A 21,049-nucleotide genomic window follows, 5' to 3' on the forward strand; every position below is an offset into this window, starting at 1 on the left:
TGCATGTTTCTTTCAAATTAGAGTTCCCTCCAGACATATGCCCAGGACTGGGATTGCTGGATCGTATGGTAAGACCATGTTTAGTTTTTTGAGGAATCTCCATACTATTTTCCATGGCTGCACCAGAGGGTGTTATTACAAGGTCACAGCCAGGGTAGCACTAGGGCACAAGAGAGCAGCACTAGCCTGAATGCTGAAGCCAGCAATGTGCTTATAACAGTCTCACTGCAGATTCTGTGCTCTGAACCTCTGTGCTCCCTTGCCTCCCAGGGGTTCCAGAAAGGTGACAGCAGTTATGACTTTGGATGACAGGATTTGGATTATCCAACAGGAGAAGGTCTGAGGTGGCAACATCTGGAGTAGTGAAAGGCCTGAAAGCTGACCTTGTGTGGAAGGCAGACAGTTGATGAGTAAGCAGAGCACAGTGCTGAGAGCGAGGAGCTTTCGGGGAGAACCTGCAACGGGTTTCAAGGAGACTGGTTTATGTTTTAGGGAAGTCTCTTTGGGTGCCGGTTATTAAAGAAAATATGTTCCATGGTCATGAACAATTTGGAGCAGGTACTTTCGGACCAAAATGCTCACAATTTACTCCGTGGTAGGTTTTTAAATTTTTTTTATTTTATTTTTTAACACCTTCATCATGGTATGATTCCTGTACAGTAAACTACACATATTTAGGATATACAATCTGATGAATTTTGATAGATGAATACACAGTAAAACCACCACCACAATCAAGATAGCTAACATTTCCGTAATAGGGGAGAGAGGGAGAAAAATGAAAAGTCTAAGATATGACGGCGATCTGTCAAGTTTCTCTGCACAGCCTGCTGCTCTTTGTTAAGTTCCTGGATGAGAATGAATTTCAGACTGAAAGTCCCTGCAGAGTCCCCTTGAGAAAGCCGAGGGCAGATGGAAACTCGTTGTACAAAGGTGACCTGGCAAAGTGACATTAAGGAGGGAAGAAATAGGAAGGCATTTTTGTATCCAAATTTGTCCCTTGGAATTTGTGCTGTTTGATGTGGTCACTAGATCTTTGTGGCCATTTAGATTTAAATTTAAGTTAATATAAATGAAATTTTAAAAATTCAGTTGCTCAGGTCTCAGCCACCTTTCAGAGCGTGGTGACCACAGCAGCTGAGGGTTCCTGTAGGGGACATTTCCATCACCACACAGTTCCACTGCATGGCGCTGCTTTAGGTAGTCTCATTCAGCTGTACGTGAAATCAGTCCTCATAGCTCCCTGCTCGTATGCTCAGAGGCAGCTCTCTAAGTATAGAGCCATCCTTGGAGAACAAAGATGCTCTGCTTCACTCCAAATTGCTTCTTGTTATTTCTGGTGATCTTTTGTCTGAACCCAGGCCAGAGAATGGGCTCGCTCAAAGCTTATTCATTCCCAGTCTTTTCCTCTCACTCTTGTTCTCCTCAATCTCTCCCTCTCTCTCTTTCTCACACACACACACACAAATACACACGTGCACACACTAAACAACTTTTCTTTTAACTAGAAAACCTTTTCCTAAGGGGAAAAAAAATCTTCAGTTACAACCCAGGCCATGTCTAGTAGGATTTAGGCCTCCCTTCCCTCCCCCAACAATTAGTACAGAAAAAAATCAGGTGATCATGAGAATTCAGGGCAACCTCAATCAACTGGACTTTCAGAGAATAAATATATTTGGAAGAGTAGCCGTTAGGAAGACATGTTACAGAGGAGTGGTCTCCCACAAGGAGCCAGAAGGAACAGAATGTGGCTTCTAATTACACTTTCCCTAACTGAGATTGGCAGTTTTCCCGCAAAGCTTGCTCAGAGGCCATCCTCACTTAGGTCAGCGGGGAAGGCTCATGAGCTTTCAAAGGGCCTCCCCCGCACAGACTGCATCCAGCGATTTCAGGGGACCCCCACCCCCAGCAAGTACCCCGCCCCTGCCCCTCACCTTGTCTCCTCACCCTCACCTGGGCACGCTGACCTGGGATCCCACTACATTCCACTCACTGTCCTCATTTTACAGGTGAGAAATTATGGAGGAGGCACTGTTTGCCAAAGCTGCATGTTGGACCCTGGCAAGTCAGGGCTCAGAGCCTGGGTCTGAAGCTGTTCCTGGTGGATTTCAGAATATTTCATGTCTTGTAAAATTCTAGAAAATTATTAATTTGGGGAGAACTAGTTCTTTTCTTCAGCGGGGTCAAAGGAGAATAAGTAAAGTGTAACTTGAAAAATAAACATATGAAAAAATACATATGTGGTCACAATGAACATAATTCTGCCATGCACTGAAAATTTTAAAAAAGAAATTATACCTTTGAAAGGCCTCTTACCATATTTTATGGAGTCTTCAACAAACTGTCCACATAAATGGAGATTAAAGCCATTCTTATATTGGTGACCACATAGAGGAATTGAGGGAGTTTTATACTCAGACGACCTGGGTTGAAAGTCCAAGCCTGTCCATTATAAATATATATATAAAAATATATGTATAATGTATCTGGGGGCCTTTGAGTTGAACATGTTTCAGAAAAAGGTTGGGGGGGAGTTAAAAGTACTTAAGGGCAAATTTATATTAAATAATGTATGTCTATAAAGTGAGCAATGCAGATTAGTGCTTTTCCTTACCTTGACTCATTCCTCATTAGCATCTTCAATGACTGATCAAATATGAAAGCATATCTATTCTGCATTTGAACCCTTCACAATCCTTGACATGGGTCTTGGCAATAATTTTTTGGATATGACAACCTGAAACACAAGACAACAAAAGCAAAAATAAACAAATAGGACTACATCACACTGAAAAGCTTCTGCACAGTAAAAGATACAATTGGTGAAATGAAAAGACGTGCTTAATGGGAAAATATTTGTGAACTATGTATCTGATAAGAGTTAATATAAAAATATATAAAGAACTCTTACAATGCCATAGCAGAAACCCAAAATCCAGTTAAAAATGGGCAAAAGAACTGAGTAGACATTTTTCCAAGGAAGATATACAGAAGGTCAAAAGACACATGAAAAGATACTCAACACCACCAGTCATCAGGGAAATGCAAATCCAAACCCCAGTGAGATATCACCTCATACCCATTAGAATCACTATCATCAAAAAGATAAAGACAACACGGGCTGCTGTGGATGTGGAGAAAAGGGAACCCTTGTGTACTGTTGGTGGGATTGTAAACTGGTACAGCCACAGTGGAAAACAATATGGAGAAAACTTTAAAACCTAAAAATAGAACTACCATATGATCCAGCAATTCCACTTCTGGGAAAATGCTCAAAGCAAATAAATCATTAACTCAAAAAGATATCTGCAGTCCTGCATTCAAAGCAGCATTATTCACAAAACCAGTCCATAGAAACAATCTAAGAGTCCATCAGTGGATGAATGGATAAAGAAACTGTGGTGTGTATAAATACAATGAAACATTATGCAGCCTTAAAAACCTAGAAAATCCTGCAATTTGAGACAAGATGAAGGGACCTGGAGGGCATTATGCTAAGTAAAATAAGTCAAATAGAGAAAGATACATACTGTGTGATCTCATTTATATGTGGAATTTTAAAAACAAACAAACAAACAAATGTAGAAAAAGAGATTAGACTTGTGGTTATCAAAGGTGAGGGTGGGGGAGGGAGGGATTGGAGAAAGACGATCAAAAGGTACAAACTTCCAGTTAGAAGATAAATTAGTACTCGGGATGTAATGTACAGCATGGTGTGGTGGTTAACACCGCTGTGTGGTGTACGTGAGAGCTGTTGAGTGTACATTCTACTAGTTCTCATTATAAGGAAAAAAAACATTTTTCTTTTTTCACTTCCTCTTTTTACTGTATCTGTATGAGATGGTGAATGCTAACTAAACTTATTGCAGTAATCATTTCACAAGATCTGTAAGTCAAAGCATAATGCTATATGCCTTAAATTTATACAGTGAGGAATATAAATTATATCTCAATAGAACTGGAAAAAATTAGTGTAATATGTTAGACCAAAAAAAAAAAAAGATTCAGAAAGACATCCCTAATAAACTAGGAGCTGTGCTATTATAAACAATAAATACAAAAGCCCATTGAGCTCTCTCTCCCAGTTCTCCCATATGGCTATTCTATACATTTATGAGATTCTTCACCTTGCTGATAGCCCTGACTTATCTTACTGTCTTGCTTTCTTATAATAATTAGCAGCATCAAATAAAATGTTTGCAATTTTCATGTTGTGACTATGATTCTGAAATACATATGCAGTAGGAGTTCCTGAATATCCCTCACATAAGTCATTAAGTGAAACTGTATTCTCTTTCTGGATACTTCTTGGTGTCTAGAAGGCACAGCCTCGATTGTGCTTTTGGTCCATCCAGAGAAGAAGAACTGCTGGCAGAAATGCAATGAGTGGGCCTTGCCTCTAACAGAGCGTTTCATGTGCACAAAGCCCTTGCAGGCATGCTCATAACTTTTCTCCCAGAAAATGGTGTAAGGGCCATCTAACCGGGTTATGTAAATTGCATGCTGATGGCTCTGGGTGTTTTACGATCCTGTGCAAAAGAGGAGAGCCCACGTCCGCCAGCCTTGATAACAGCACCAGATTGCTACTGCTCCTAAAATAAAGAAATAAAACAAAATCAAATCTTCTGGTCTTAAAAGCCATGACTCAGAGAACAAACATCTGGGGGGTTTTTCAATGCACATTTAAAGTGACAGTAACCACATTACCGATAATCACTGTGGATTGCGTCTCACTGTGTTTAATTTTCTGGTTTCTCATTTCAGTCTCCTTACTCTGCTCACATGTTTTCATTTACTGTGCAAGCTTTTATCTCCAAAGCGTGTAGAGTTTTCTGTCATTTCTGAGACATGAACATGATTTTTGCTTTTCTCCTTTGCGGTTACTGTTTAAAGTAAATGAAGAAAACCAACACATTATTTATCTTCTGGATGGACAGACGGCAGGCCAAAGAGCACACTATTGCCTGTGGCTTCAGGCAGCCTGTGGAAAGGATGGAAATGAGGGAGGAAATCCAAAGCTCCCCTCCATCCCTTCTTGGCCCTGCACCACACACACATACACACACCCACACACACACACACACACACACACGTCAGGACTAACTACAGCAAGGTCTTCAAGTTTTCCAGAGACTTCTACCTTCTGGACTTCCTTTAAATATGGAAAGTTAAACCAACAAAAATGAAAGCCTTTAATTGCTCCTAGGTAACTTTTTTCAGAACTTCTGAGCTGACTTCTGATGTCAGCAAGTACATGAAATACTTCCTACTCATTAAAATCTTCAGGAAGACTGGCATTCAGTTAAAGAATAATATTTAATACAAGTCTTCAGGTCTTCTGTGCCCATCTGTTTATGATCTACAGAGATCCAGATCTAAAGCAATGTTCACTTTACTGTGGACTTAAGTCTTCCCCTAAAGACTCCTCACAATTTATATCTCTGCACTAAGGAAGAAAATCAATCACATCAGCTCTAACAGTGCTGACTTTCTTTGTCTAAAAGTAAGGTGCTCATTGTTCTGCAAAAACAGTATAGTCAGAGGGTCAGAGAAGTCAAGGTTCTGAAAGGCTGGAAGCGCTACCTCAGCACTTGCCTGGTCCACCAAGAGTCTGTGATCCTCTCAAATGGATTATTCAGAACCTCAATACAGATGCTCCTGTACTTATGATGGTTTCCCTTGTGATTTTTTGACTTTATGTTTGGTGCGAAAGTGATACACATTCAGTAGAAATCATACTTCACATTTTGAGTTTTGATCTTTTCCTGGGTGAGCACAGTATCCTACAATCCTCTCTCCCAGTCAGCCATGTGATCGCAATTATAAAGAACTCATGCAATTACAACCTTTCTGTACCCACACAACTATTCTGTCTTTAACTTTCAGTACAGTATTCAATAAATTACATGTGATGGTCAACATTTTGTCATAAAATAGGCTCTGTGTTAGATGATTTTGCCCAACTCTAGGCTAATGTACATGTTCTGAGCACATTTAAGGTAGGCTAGGCTAAGCTATGATGTTCAGTAGGTTAGGTGTATTAAATACATTTTTGACATGATATTTTTAACTTAGGATAGGTTTATCAGGTTTTACCCCATCAGAGATTGAGGAAATCAGTAAATAAGATGCATTATGGTGGAGCTGCCCCAGTGGGGAAAACTGTGGGGTTGGAGGCAATTATTGTAACCCTGCCCTCCAACCTCTGCCTTGTGCAAAAACAAATCATCAGTCGCTACACTGATTTGACACTGTAATGGCATAGGGTTTTCAATCATCCCTCCTTTAATTTTTTTAAGCACTGAAATTCGTTTTCCACATAATTTATGTAGCTTATTTTGTTTTTCAGCACTTACTGCACACTCTAGCATTGTGACTATTGGGAGAGTTCCAATCTGTCTTCTGGCCTGCTCTTCTGTGCTCAGTCTTCAGCCCAGTGCTAGTTTTATGCCCAAAAACTTTTCCCTAAGGAATCCAGGAAAAGACTAAGGCACTGTGGGATGGAGTCACTCTTGAACCATGCTTCCCATGGAAGAGCCCTAGGAACGAGATTTGGGCCTAGAAAACTGCTGATCTTACAGCCCAGAAAAAGAGCAAAGCCTGGCCTTGTTCAAAACAGACCAAAGACATCAAGATGCATTTTAGCAGAGCAAGTTGTAAAGGAGGAGATGGAAAGGGTGCAATTGCGTTTTGCTCTCAACCAACATTGCCAGATTTAGCAAAAAAAAAAAAAAAAAAAAGCAAGGGAGGAAAGAAAAAGAAAAGGACGCCATGGGACATACTTAAATCCTTAAATGAGGGAATAGTTGAAAATCACCACTACATCCCAAACAATGACTTGTATCTCTGGGTATATAGGACAAGAAAAGGCTGTGCACGTGCCATCATTTCATGGTAAGAAATTTTAAAATTTATTTGATTATAATTTGACACTCTGAAAAGCTGCACATGGTAGATTGTATTATCAGCTCCAATACTTCAGCCTTTTCTGTATCCACACCTGTTGCCCTATGGTTTTGTGCTTCCTCCGGCTAAAGGCAGACTATGTTTTCTTGCCCTTGACTTTGGTTTTGGCAGCACGTCTGCTTTGGCAATGGGCTATGACCTGTTGTATGTATGTGATTAGGCTTGTGCTCTTGCCCTCTGCCATCGTCATGAGAAGAATTGCCTCAGGGGTTAATCCACATGTCCTAGAAAAATGAGGAGGTTGGAGTAGATCTAAATTGAACCCATGTCCTAGGGTTAAGCCCAGCTGAACCCAGACAAGTTGATTCACATATTCATGAGCTAGAAATAGATACTTTTTTTGTATTTTGGGGTGGTTTGTTACAAAACATTACCATGCCAAAAACTGACCTATACATTCTTCCTCATCACTCTCTGGGTCTCTCTCAAGGCTGCCAGATCCTTTAGGAGCCGAGATTCACATTAGCATGCATGACACAGACTTTCCTATGTAGGTAAGACATTTTTGAACAGAAAGTTTAGGAGCAACGAATTCCAAAATTTCCAAAGGTTCCCAGAGAAGCCACCTATTACAGGAAAATTATCATCCAGATTGCTAATGAGATAATCATTAATCTGCTCAATTTAAAAACTTAATGTTCTTTTCAAGATTTGTAAAAAGCATTTCAAAGATGGAAATGAGGACTAGTCACTGTGAGAAATGATAAAACCCAACAGCTGTGCAGGCAATTCATTTATTAGAGCAAACATTTAATGGGCAGAAGTTGGTGATTGTTATTTTCCCTTCAATGTGTTTTACATTCAGAATGTATGTTTCGTTACACTTGGTATTTGCAGGAGAAATCCAGTATGCAGCAGATGGGAAAGTTGAAGAATGATTTTTCATTTTAGTGAGTGGTGTTCTCCAGAGATGCCTGCCACCAATCCGCCTCTCTTTAGCCCCCTCTTTAAAAAATATGTCAAAACTCCACTTCATTTTTTGTGATATTTGCCTCCTACAATCACACCTTTAAATGTGATAAAGCCAAATATTTGTACTAATATTTCTAAACCTGCTAGAGGGATTGGAACTCTTCAAAAATCACAGTGTAAAGTGCATTATGCAATTTGCCACATTTGGAAATCAAAATGAATTCTTCGGTGGGCCTCATGCCAGAGGTTGCATCGGGAACTACGTCAAGTGGCCACTGCAGATGAAGAAACTTGATCATTTTTATACTTGAACTGTAAAACTGTGAAAGAACATCAAGTTAAATTAAGCAAAAATGCAGTGTGTTTCCAAAACTACAATGTGGTTTTCAGATGTTAGTGCACAGGAGCTTAAAATCTTGCTCAAATATTATACCCCTCATGCTCATCTTTAGTGTCAAGTGAGGGATGGTAGATAATTGAATTAGAATCATGTTTCTCAAACATTTCTACTCTTAAGTAGAAATTCTATGTTTCTATATTTATACTTTCAATATATTCTTTTAAGCAGAGCAAAAAGGACCTCAACTGGTCTGGTCTCAGTTTAGACTGACATGGTTTACTGCAAGTTACATGTTTATCTTCAAAATTCATAAATTTTGCATTCCATTTCATAATATATCCATGTGGTTCAATATAAAAATAGCATTTCCAATGACCATCAGGGAAAAGAAACAAATTGCTTCAAGACTAATTGGTTAATAATGAAACATAGTGTGGTCGTGGGTCTATTAAAATTGGAAAATTGGGCTGCATCCAAGAGCCCTAAATCTGCATCATGGTTAAAACATCTCTGACTTGGTGTCACAGATTTTGAGAATTCACAAGCATATAAATATCATATCATATAAAGATACAAGTTAATAGCAGTTTCTTCACTCCTTTAAAAATCCCTCAGGAGTGAGGTGTCATGACAATAGTTTGGGTCCAATTGGCCTTGAGCCACTCTTTCACCTGCTCCACTTGAAAGCCCCACCACTCATGGATTCAGCCTAGGGAGATGATTCTTTCCAGGGCACATCTCCCTGGGACTTAAAAATGAAGCCCTAACTTTAGGAGTTGCAGAGTAGGGTGAGAGTAAATTTGGTGATAATTGTGGGTTATTTTGGTGCCTGTGGTTCTCACTCCTAGAAATTCTTCTCCATGAACTAACCAGAGACGACACAAAGTCACCAATTAGGCTTGGCTTTGTGCCCTTCCAAAGTAAGCATTACCCTTAGGGAAATACGCATATAGGCGATAGGTCTAAGACTTGAGAAAAGCACCCAGAGAAAATTCCAAAATAAAGGCTACACAATCTACTTAAACCAAGGAGAAGAATGGAAATCAAGGGCCATGAGAATTTGCCAATACTTAACAGGTAGAAGATACAGATGCCAATTTTTTCCCATACCATTGTGTGAGCACAAAGTTGTGCAACCATCACCACTACTTTTTTCCAGAATTTTTTCATTATCCTCGGAAGAAACTCATATCCATTAGCAGCCACTCCCCATTCCTTCCTCCCACAATCCCTAGCAACCATTAATCTACTTTCTGTCTCTGTGGATTTCCTATTCTGGATATTTCATATGAATGGAATCACATAATATGCAGCTTTTTGTGTCTGACTTCATTCACTTATCTTTATGTTTTTAGAGTTCATCCATGTTACAGTATGTATCAGTATTCATCTCTTTTATGGCTGAATAATATTCCATTGTATGGATATACCACATTTTGTTTACTCATTCATCATTTGAGCTTTTTTGACTTTTGGACTATTATGAAAAATGACATGATATTTGTGTGTAAGTTTTTAAGTGGATGTGTTTTCAGTTTTCTTAAGTATATACCTGGGAATGGAACTTCTGGGTCATATGACAACTTTGTCTTCAACCTTTTGAGAAACTGCCAAACTCTTTTCTGTCATGACTGAAACATTTCAAATTGTTACCAACAATGTAGGAGGGTTCCAATTTCTTCATATCCTTGCCAACACTTGTTATTGTTGCTTTAGTTACCCATCCTACTGAGTGTGAGGTGTACCTCATTGTGGTTTTGATTTGTGTTTCCCTAAAGACTAATAATGTTAAATCATTTAATGTTTATTGGTTATTTGTATACCTTCCTTGAAGAAATGCTATTCAAATCTTTAGCCCATTTTTAATTGGGCATTGAGTTGTTAAGTGTTCTTTTTTTATCATTGAGTTGTAAGTGTTCTTTATATATTCTGAATACTAAATCCTTAACAGACTGATTTTCAAATATTTTCTCCCATTCTGTGCATTGTCTTTTCACATTTTCAGTGCTGTCCTTCATAGTACAAAAGTTTTAAATTTTGATGAAGTCTAATTTATCTATTTTTTTCTTTGATTGCTTCTGTCTATGGTGTCATATCTAAGAAACAGTTGCCTGATACATGGTATCAAAGGTTTATATGTATTTTTTCTTCTAAGATTTATATAGTTTTAGTTCTTACATTTAGGTTTTTGATCCATCTTGAGTTAGTTTTTGTACATAGTGTGAAGAAGTCTAAATTCATTCTTTTATATTTGAAGATGCAATTATCCCAGTACCATTTGTTCGAAAAAATATTGTTTCCCCAATTATCTTGGTCCACTTGCTGAAGACCAACTGACCATGGATATATGGGTTTATTTCTGAACTCTCAGTTCTATTCCATTGAACACCATGTCTATCCTCAACCAGTAGCACACAGCCTTGCTTACTATAGCTGTGTAATAAATTACGGTATCAGGAAGTGTGAACTCTCCAACGTTTCTCTTCTTCTCCAAGATTGCTCTGGCTATTTTGGATCCCGTGCATTTCATATAACATTTAGAATCAGCTTGTCAATTTCTGCAAAAAAGGCATCTAGGATTTTGATAGTCAAAATTTGGGGAATATTGACATCCTGACAATATTAAGTCTTCCAACCCCTAAACAAGAGAAATAAATAAATGTTTTTTTCATTTATTTAGGTATTTAAAAATTTCTTTTCAGTGATGTTTTATACTTTCCAGTGTTCAAATATTTCATTTACTTTCTTAAATTTATTCTTGTATGTACTTGATACTATTGTACATGGAATTGTTTTCTTATTTAATTCTTGAATTGTTCACTTCTAGTGTATAGAAACAAAATTGACTTTTTTGTACTGATTTTTTTTATCCCTCAACCTTGCTAAACCTGGGGTGGTTTTTTTTTTGCCCTTAAAAAAAGTTTTTAGTGGATTTATTAGGATTTTCTACATACATGATCATGTTATCTGCAAATAGAGTTTTGCTTTCTCCTATCCAGTCTGAAGGTCTTCTGTTTCATTTTATTGCCAAAATGTGCTGGCTAGAATCTCCAGAGAAGTGTTGACTAGAAGTGACAACAACAGATTTAGGTGGCAACAATTCTCTTGTTCCTGGGGCTAGAGGGAAACCTCTTAGTCTTTTATCATTAAGTGAGATGCTAGCTCTAAGTTTTTAATAGATATTCTTTATCAGGTGAGAAAATTTCCCTTCTATTTCTCACATTTTTAAAGGGTTTTCTCATAAAAGGGTATTTGCTTTTGTCAAATACTCTCTCTGTGTCTGCTAAGATGATTATGTGGCTTTGTCTTTTTTCTGTTAATGTGATGTATTACGGTGACTGATGTGCAAATGTTGAAACAATCTTGCATTGCTTGGATAAATCCACTTGGTCATGGTGTATAACCATTTTTATGTATTGCCGGATTTGGTTTGTTAGTATTCTGTTAAGGATTTCTGCATCTATATTCATGACAGATGCTGGTCTCTAGTTTTCTTTGCTTGTGATGTCTTTGTATGGTTTCAGCATTAGAATAATACCAGAATGAATAATACTCATCCTAAGCAATAAATGCATGATAATGAATAAATAATACTCATAGAATGAAATGGGATGTGTCCTCTTCCATTTTTTTGGAAGAATAGAGAACAATTTTTTAAAGATCGAATTAATGTGCTTTTTTTTTCTTTCTATTCCTTCCGCTAAGTACAACTAGAAAGAAACCCTGGACACTACATGTAAAACCAACATAAGACAAATCTGACACAGATTGGCTAGGGATCTCAGTATTGAATGAAGTAACACAGTGGTGAGTTCCCTGAGGTTGTTTTCTGTTTGTTTTTGTATTTTGCCTCAAACATCTCATATTTCAAGTTGAAAAAGCTGAAAGCCTGGAAATGCCCGTGGACCCAGACAAAATAGCCCCAACAAAAGCTTGCCCTCTTTAACTAAAAGATCAAGAAAGGTGCAGTCTATCAAGACAAAAAACTCTAGACAATAACTGCTCTATTCCAGCCAAAGCTGCAGAAGAAAAACTGTGGCCCCCTCCACATCCACATCAGCAAAGACCAAGGGAGAAGCCTAGACTTCTACTTTCATGAAGCTGTAACTAGACCCCCTTCATGGCAGTGTCAGAGAAGGCCAAGTATGGAGCTGTACTTTTATCCTCTCAAGGCAGTAGCAAAATCCCCCCCCACCATGATGTCAGTGGAGACCATGTGGGGAGCTTGGATTTCCATGCTTACCCAGTAATGACATAACCTTTCCACTCTGGAAAGTATTTTAGCAGTTTTTAAAAAACTTAATACTCAGTTACCATAAGACCAAGCAATTGCACTCCTGAGTGTTTATCCCAAAGAAGTGAAAACTTATGTTCACACAAAAAACTGTATGCAAATGTTTATCACAGTTTTATTCATAATAATGAAAAACTGGAAACAATCCAGATGTCTTTCAATGGGTGATGGTTAGACAAACTCTGATATATCCATGCTGTGGACTATTATTCAACAATAAAAAGGAATGAACCATTGACATATGCAGCAACTTGATGAATCTCCAGAGAATTATGAGTAAAAAACATCTAATTTCAAAAGGTTGCATACTACACCTATAACACTCTTGAAAATCTAAAAATGGAGAAGAGATTAGTGACAGCCAGAGGTGAAAGTTGGGGGAAGGGTGTAGGAGGAAAGTGGCTGTGGCTGTAAGAGGGCAAAATAAAGAACCCTTCTGGTGATTTTACTGCATCGATATTGATATCTTGGTTGTGATAATGTGCTTCAGTTTTGTAAAATGCTACCATTGAGGGAAACCACAAAGAGATCTCTGCGTTTCTAATAACTACCTGTGAATTCACAGTAATCTCACAACAAAAAGTTTAATTGAGAAGAAGAAGGAATATTTCCCAACTCTTTGGCCTGGGTCATCCTAAAGAAGAAAGTCACTAGCACATTTAACCCCTGACTGTGTATTAACAAACTAAATCCAGTAGTGTGTAAAGGAGATATTACATCCTGAATCAACTGGATTTTTTTCCATTTTTTCATTGAAGTATAGTGAATTTACAATGTTGCGTCAGTTTCTGGTGTACAGCACAATGCTTCAGTCATACATATACACACAAGTTCCTTTCCATATTCTTCTTCATTATAGATTGCTATAAGATATTGAATATCATTCCCTCTGCCTGAATAAATTGGATTTATCTTGTCCAGTGTGTTCACAAAATGAAATATTATATGGTAGCAAACATGAACTATAGTAACCTGAAAACTATGGAAAATTCTTAGTAACAATAATGTGTGAAAAAAGCAAGTATCCAGAAGACTGCATGTAACATAAAAACCTTTTGATAATGTTTACTAGCTACTACAATCAGCAATGTACATTACATATGTGTATGTATATATTTTTAAAGCAGGGAATCAATAACCCCAAATTCAGGATGTTGGGGAGCAGTCAGGGCGATGGAACAGAGAAAAGCTCATTGGTAGATGGAGGCCATTATTAAGGTTCTAGTTCTTTAATTGGTGGTCTGTTTATTATTTTAAAATATTTTAAATAAATAATATAGAAGTGGCTCATGGGTAAATTAAAGACGACAGTATGACATAAAAGCGGCTGACGATCCACCACTATTGCACCCCTGAGGTCCATTTAGGAAAAATGGATTCTGACAAGCACTTTCTCTTGGCTAAGCCAGCTTACATCTGTGCAGTACAGCCAGCTTTCAAAGACATTTCTGGTCTTCTGACAAATTTGTTTTTTAAAGAGGAGAATTTTAAGCAATTGATGACTTTTTAGAAGAGTCATAGTTTCATACCCTCCACCCCCACTGAGCACTCTGAGAAAGTGGCAAAGTTTCTGAGGTGAGGTGTCTTGGTAAAAGATGCTGGTAAAAGATGCTTCCTGGATGCACCACCCGTCTGGGTGTGAGGTACTCCCCTTCTCAGCTTTGCCTTTCCGGAGTTGGCTCCATCTGTGCACATGGCCATGCATTTTTTTCTTTCTTTCTTTCTTTCTTTCTTTCTTTCTTTCTTTCTTTCTTTCTTTCTTTCTTTCTTTCTTTCTTTCTTTCTTTCTTTCTTTCTTTCTTTCTTTCTTTCTTTTCTTTTTGTAGTTGATACAGTATTACAGTGTCTGCTAAATACCTCATACATCTTGTTGAGAATGTCTTCACCAGTTCTTTTGCCAAGGGTCTTTTTTAAATTAACATCTTCCAGGACAACATAACCATAAATATGGTGACCTAAGACCAATAGAACAAGCATACTATGCATGCCCATGCCTTCAGCTATCTGTAAGGGATGGAACAAAGTCAAAGCCAGTCTCTTAGCCAGCTGTTTCAATATATCTGCTGAGCACATTAAAGTCGGTCACATGAAAATGTCACTTAATAATTGCCTCCTTTAAGCTTGGTGGCTATTTTAGACCCAAAACAGATTCAGGGTTTCATCCTAAGCTCTCCATTTAGGGGAGTGGAACCTATAGACAAATGCTACAATTGTTTATTTAAGGCTACTTCTCATTGCATGGTTTAACCAACATCTGTCTTTTTCAGGTGCAGGTATTTTATTCTAAATTAACATTACAAATTTTTATATTACGCATTTGATGCCATCAGTGCAACAGTTTCTACATGGCTTGGTCTTCTCAGCATCCCCACAGAAATGAAGAACTTTTGTAGCAACTGCCAACATGACTGCTGATTCTCATTCACACTCTCAGGTGAGCCGTGGGGAGCTCCTCAGATGATATCTGACCCAGGATGATCTTGGGCTTTCCCTATGGATTCAAACTAAGGTCTCTAACTTCCAGCTTTCAGCCATAATTTGATGTCCCCACCTGAAAATATAATTTTGAAAGTTCTTTCTCTTTTAGAAGATAAAATTTGCCACAAATGTGGGAGAAAATAAAATTTGGGGAGGAGGAGATCTGATAGGATTAGCAAAATCAGTGCATAAGGAGACTGAAGTCCAGTTGCAAGTTTGTCAACTAAATGGTCTACTGTAATCGAGGCAAAACACACTGACTGATGGTAGCTAATGGCTTTTTGGTCGAATTACATGCTGAAAAATACTGTGTTTGTGCAGCAAAAGTGCATTAAAACAAGTAAGCCAAAACCAAACCCTAACTTGCCAGCCTCCAGTATCTCTGGGAAAGCTGATCCTGCAGCCTCTCCTCTCTGGCAATATACAGCAGGCTACGTCAGCCCAACATCCTAGTCCTCATAGCTCTTTTGTTACTGGCAGGGCTAAGACCATCTGATTTCCTGAGATTTCAAAACAAATTTCCCGCTCAGTTGCTCTCCTTGAATTGTCCAACATACGTAAGTTGCGGCCTGCTGAACTTACCTGCTCATTCATCTTACAAAATATTTCAATGTCATAAGAACTCAAACCTTCATTTCTGCAGACTGTCAGTTAAATTAATTCTCCAGGACTATGTGACACATCCATCCCTGGTGTTTTTAGCTACCCTTGACTGAACCAGTATGAGATATGCCAGATTAAAAAACCAAGCTGGTAAAAAGCACTTCGAACACATAAGTAAGATAGAAATTTCCAAAGAAAAAATATTTTTAAAAGCTCTGAAAATCCTAAGGCTTAGACCTTAAGATAAGGATACCTCACCTTATAGCATAAATGTTACTGAATACATTTTAAATTTAATTTTGATAAATAAAACCACATTTGAATGTACTAGAGATATCACCCTTTAAAACAATTAAATCTTTTGTCAGTCAAGCTAATCACAGACCACTCTCACTGTATTAGTTTACAGCTCTGCAACAATATTCCCAAAATTTGGTAGCTTAAAACAACACAATTTATTTCTTATTTCACATTTCTGTGAGTCAGGAGTCTGAGCATGGCTTAGCTGGGCATCCTGCTATAGGGCCCCAGAAGGCTGCAACCAAGGTGTCACTGAGACCATGGTTTCATCAGAGAGTTAGACAGTAATGTATCTGTGAAATAACACAGCTGAAAGTCAACTTCTGCTCATCCCTAATCAACTTCGCCTTCCCTGTCAACTTGATTCTTCCAATTACTGGGACCAAAAATGTTGGAGTCATCCTTGACGACTCCTTTTCTCTTGTACTCCTCATCCAATCTGTAACCAAATGCTGACAACCCTACCTTCATATTCAAATTGGAAGAGAATAGGTAAAATTGTCGTTACATGCAGATGACATAATACTATGTATACAAAACCCTAAAGACTCTGCACAAAAACTACTAGAAATGAGAAACAAATTTAGCAAGGTAGTAGGATACAAGATTAACATACACAAAGCAGTATTTTTTTGGATCTGTCTTCTAGGGTAATGAAAATAAAAATGAAAATAAATAAATGGGACTTTTCAAACTTACAAGTTTTGCACAGGAAAGGAAACCATTAACAAAATGAAAAGACAACACAGGGAATGGGAGAAAATATTTGCAAATGATGAGACTGACAAGGGATTAATTTCCAAAATATACAAACAGCTCATACAACTCAATAACAAAAAACAAAAACCCAATCACAAAAATGGGCAGAAGACCTAAATAGACATTTCTCCAAAGAAAATACCCAGATGGCTAGCAGACATATGAAAAGATGCTCAATATTGCTAATTATTAGAGAAATGCAAGTCAAAACTACAATGAGGTACCACCTCAGGCCAGTCAAAATGGCCATTATTAAAAAGTCTTCAAATAATAAATGCTGGAGAGGGTATGGAGAAAAGGGAACCCTCCTACACTGTTGATGGGAATGTAAATTGATGCAGCCACTATGGAAAACAGTATGGAGTTTCCTTCAAGAACTAAAGATAAACTTACCATATGATCCAACAATCCTACTCCCGGACATATGTCTGGGGGAAACTCTAATTCAAAAAATGTATTATATGCTCCTAACAGCACTATTTTACAATTACCAAGACACAGTAACAACCTAAATGTCCATCGACAGGTGACTGGATAAAGATGTGGTAACGTATATACACAATAGAATACTACTCAGCCATAAAAGACAATGAACTAATGTCATTTGCAGCAGCATGGATGGACCTATTAGGTAAAGTCAGACAGAAAAAGACAAGTATCATAGCTCTTATTTGTGGAATTTAAAATATGACACAGATGAACTTATTTATGAAACAGAAGCAGACTCACTGACATAGAAAACAAACTTATGGTTACGAAAGGGGAAAGGAGGTGGAGAGGAATAAATTAGGAGTTTGGGATTAGCAGATACAAGCTACTGTATATAAAATAGATAAATGATAAGACCCTACTGTATAGGACAAGGAACTATATTCAGTATCCTGTAATAAACCATTATGGAAAAGAATATGAAAAAGAATACACGTGAGTGTGTGTGTGTTTATATATATATATGAATCACTATGTTGCACACCAGGAGCTAGCGCAACATTATAAATCAACTATACTTCAATTTTTTTAAAAAGCTCAAAATGTATCCAGCATCTGACCACTTCTTACCATCTCCACTACCACCCTGATCCAAGACCTCTCAGGGGAATCATTGCAACAATCTTCTAACTGATCTCCTAGAATCTTCCCTTGCCCATTTCAGTCTATTTTTCATCTAGAGGCTCCACAGTGATCCTGTAAAAACGTTAGTCATTTCTGCTCAAGATGCTACTATCTTTCCGTCTCACCCAGATTAAAAGCCAATGTTCGCAACATGGCAGACAATGCCCCATGGTTTCCCTCTTGCTCCTGGGTTATGTCCTACCACTGCCCCTTGGCATGCTCCCCTTCCCAGAGAACACTGGCCTCCTGGCTATTTCTTGGCCCCACCAGAGGCCACCCCCGCAGCAGGATTCTTACATGGAATAGTCCTCTGTCTGGAGCTCCCTTCCCCATAGAGAGTCCCTAGCTTTCCCCTCCCCTCTTTTGAGTCCTTTGCAGATGTTATTTTTCACCATCTCAGGAGGTCATTGCCCATTACCTTATTTAAAACTGCACCACCAATACTGCCTGAAGTACTTCCCCACCTCCCAGCTTTCTTTTCAGAGCATTCATCACCGTCTGATAGCCCATCCAGTTCATTATCAACTTGTTTATTACCTGCCTTCCCCATTAGAGGGTAAGCCTCAAAGGCAAGGATTTTAATTTTGTTCAGTAATGTTCTCCTGATACCTAAAATGGTATCTGGCTCATAGATACTCGATATGTTTTGTTGAATGATGAGCAAACACAGAGCTGTACAGAACATGGTGAGTTGTTTGTATTCTTAGCCAGGAAATAGGAAGCCAAAGAAGGATTTTAATGAGATAAGAAATGACAGTATTAGATTTATGCTTTAGCAAGATTACAATGTTGCTTTGTGGAGACTGATTTGAAGGGGTGATGACTAGAAGGAAGGAGAGGAAACAGGTCTATTCCAGCAGACCAGGTGAAAGATGGCAGGGACTTGACCTACGATTGCAGCTCTATGCATGGGGAGGATTCAGGATGTTTATTCAAGTAATGCTGACCAAACTTGCTGATAGGTCAGATACTGGATGAAGTCAAGAACGGAATCAAAGACAGCTCCTAGATTTTTGACAAAGGAGACTACTGGGGAGAAAGAGAACCTCTTGCAAAGACAAAACAAAACAAAACAAACCTGTGACAGAAGGAAAACCAGAACACCGTGGAGTCTAAAGAAGGGGTCGTTTTAAAGAAGATGAGTTCAGTCGACTGTATCAGCCCAATTAAATTAGATACAGAGTGAAGGGGAGAACGGACATTTGACAGTGGGGTCCTTTTCTAGGGACCTCATTGCTTGAAATTTCAACCAAGTGGTGGTTGGGATCAACAACTCTATTGGAATGAAATGAGACAGGTCTATAAAAATGATAACTGACAGTCAAATCTCACAAGAAGCTTTACTGTAAGATGAGCAGAAAAATGGGCAGTAGGTGGAGAAACACATGGATTGAAAGAAGTCTTTTTTTAAATAGAAGATATAAAAGCATGTTTATCTACTGATAGAAATGATCAAGAAGAAAGAAAAATCATAATGATGCAGAAGGGAGACTAGGGGGTAAATCGTAGAGTAAAATTCTGGAGAACTGGAGAGGTAAATGGGATCCAAAGTACAAATGGAGGGGTCAGCTCTAGACAGAAGCAGGATGCATCTTCCAGCGCAGCAGGTGTGAAAGCAAAGCATGAGGGCACAGATGCTGGTGGGCTGCTGTCCTATCTGGTGGCAAGATGCAGGATTTCTCATCTAAGTGCTTCTATTTTGAGAACTGAGGGAGAGGCTTAGAGACTTAGAGAGAGAGGGAGAGGGAAAAAAAAAAGGTATGAAAAAATTCGGGTGGGGGAGGAATGCTAACATTTTCTGGCAGCATTGAATATCTATATGAAATTTATGATAATAAATTAAAACTTGGCCAGTCAGCCCGGTTTTGGTTTTCTTTTGAAATATTTAGCTGCTCACGTGCAGGCACTGCGTAAGAAGATAGTTATGCAAAATCAGAACTGAAATTTTTCCAAGAAAAAAATTCTCGTTTTTTACTTAGAAGAGGAAAGAGACAAGAAGATAGAGAACAGATATCAGAGGCTGGTGTTGCTAAGCTGTGGTGTCTAATAGGGCAAGATGTGAAGTGAGGACGTGAGGAGAGAGACAGGGAAAAAGCAGTCAGGTCAATGGACTGGAGGTCCCTGTGCTTGAGAGGTGTTTGGGGAAGGGATTCCAGAGGATGTGAGCAGGGTGGTTAAGTGGCAGCAGTGAGAGAACAGGATGCTTGATACTAAAATAACTCACCTGGAAAGTCTATTAAAAATATAAATTCTTGGGCCAAACTTAGAGAATCTGATTCTGTAGACTGGGGATGTGACCTGAGGATGTATAGTTTTCATAAGTGGCCAAGGTGATTCTGAGAGAGTCTGCCCTCCAAAAAAAAGACATTTGGGAACCAATGAAAGAAAACAAATATGAGGGTGCCCCAAAAAGGATATGACCAGTTGGGGCTCAGGTAGAGATAAAGGTGTCCCAGGAAGAGGGGCGCAAGAGGGCATTGACAGTTATTGACTGGCTCATTCGTTCCATGACAAACTCTAGTTGCAACGTCTTTGGAAATAAGACCCTTGATTATAGGAACACACAAATTTCTTCAGAATTGGAGAGGAAAAAAAATTCGGAATAATGTCTAGAAAGTTTAAGACAGTTGATCAAATTTCCATGGATGAGAAAAGATTTAATCATTTACCCCAGACACCCTAGTGGAGGGGACAATCACCACTGGAAAACCACTTAAAAGATACTGAACAGGGGCTAGAATATCTCGGGAGGGCACTGCAATTTTGTCCAACTCGAAATTCTGTTGATAGTTAAAGACAAATGCTTTCCTCTCTATGAAGCAATTTCCTCCCTCCATATTCAGATGTCATGAAACCTTTACCAGACCTGTGGCTTTTCTGCCTTACACAGGGCTTACTGTCAATGATGAATGCCATTGAGAAAACAGAAGATAAGTAGCTTTTCACTCTCTGCCAGTTGCAGCTGGGAAAAAATTTTTTCTGACTTTAAGTATACACTTAAAAAAAAACAAGCTGCCAGGTTATCAGAAGGGCCGGGTCAATTTGAGAAAATTGTTTGGTAGAGGGTGCTGACTTAATAGTGTCTAAAAGAGGAAAGCTGAGTGCCAGCAGGGTTTGAAAGAAATAAACAGGTGTTGTCACTGCAGGAGGGTATTAACCCTGGAGTTATCAATATTTGGCCACTTCAGGCTGTTATGAATGGGTGTACAAAACTCTACAGGGATAGATCACAGGAGAAACACACAAAAAATGAGTTAGCCATTTAGAGATGGGTCTATTCCCAA

General features: G+C 38.5%; 1 long non-coding RNA gene across 1 annotated transcript in view; it reads right to left on the reverse strand.

Moving 5' to 3' along the window:
* LOC140688616 (uncharacterized) overlaps positions 1-21,049 on the reverse strand; it is a 38,164-nt gene that overhangs the window by 14,016 nt on the left and 3,099 nt on the right. Inside the window, exons 2-5 of the long non-coding RNA XR_012063315.1 lie at positions 4,708-4,883; positions 4,484-4,592; positions 2,615-2,737; positions 2,317-2,442 (exon numbers count right to left, since the gene is read on the reverse strand). This is a non-coding gene — a long non-coding RNA (uncharacterized lncRNA). The remainder of the gene's footprint in view (positions 1-2,316; positions 2,443-2,614; positions 2,738-4,483; positions 4,593-4,707; positions 4,884-21,049) is intronic.

Source organism: Vicugna pacos, chromosome 23 (genome assembly GCF_048564905.1).
Source record: "Vicugna pacos chromosome 23, VicPac4, whole genome shotgun sequence".
Classification (NCBI taxonomy): domain Eukaryota; kingdom Metazoa; phylum Chordata; class Mammalia; order Artiodactyla; family Camelidae; genus Vicugna; species Vicugna pacos.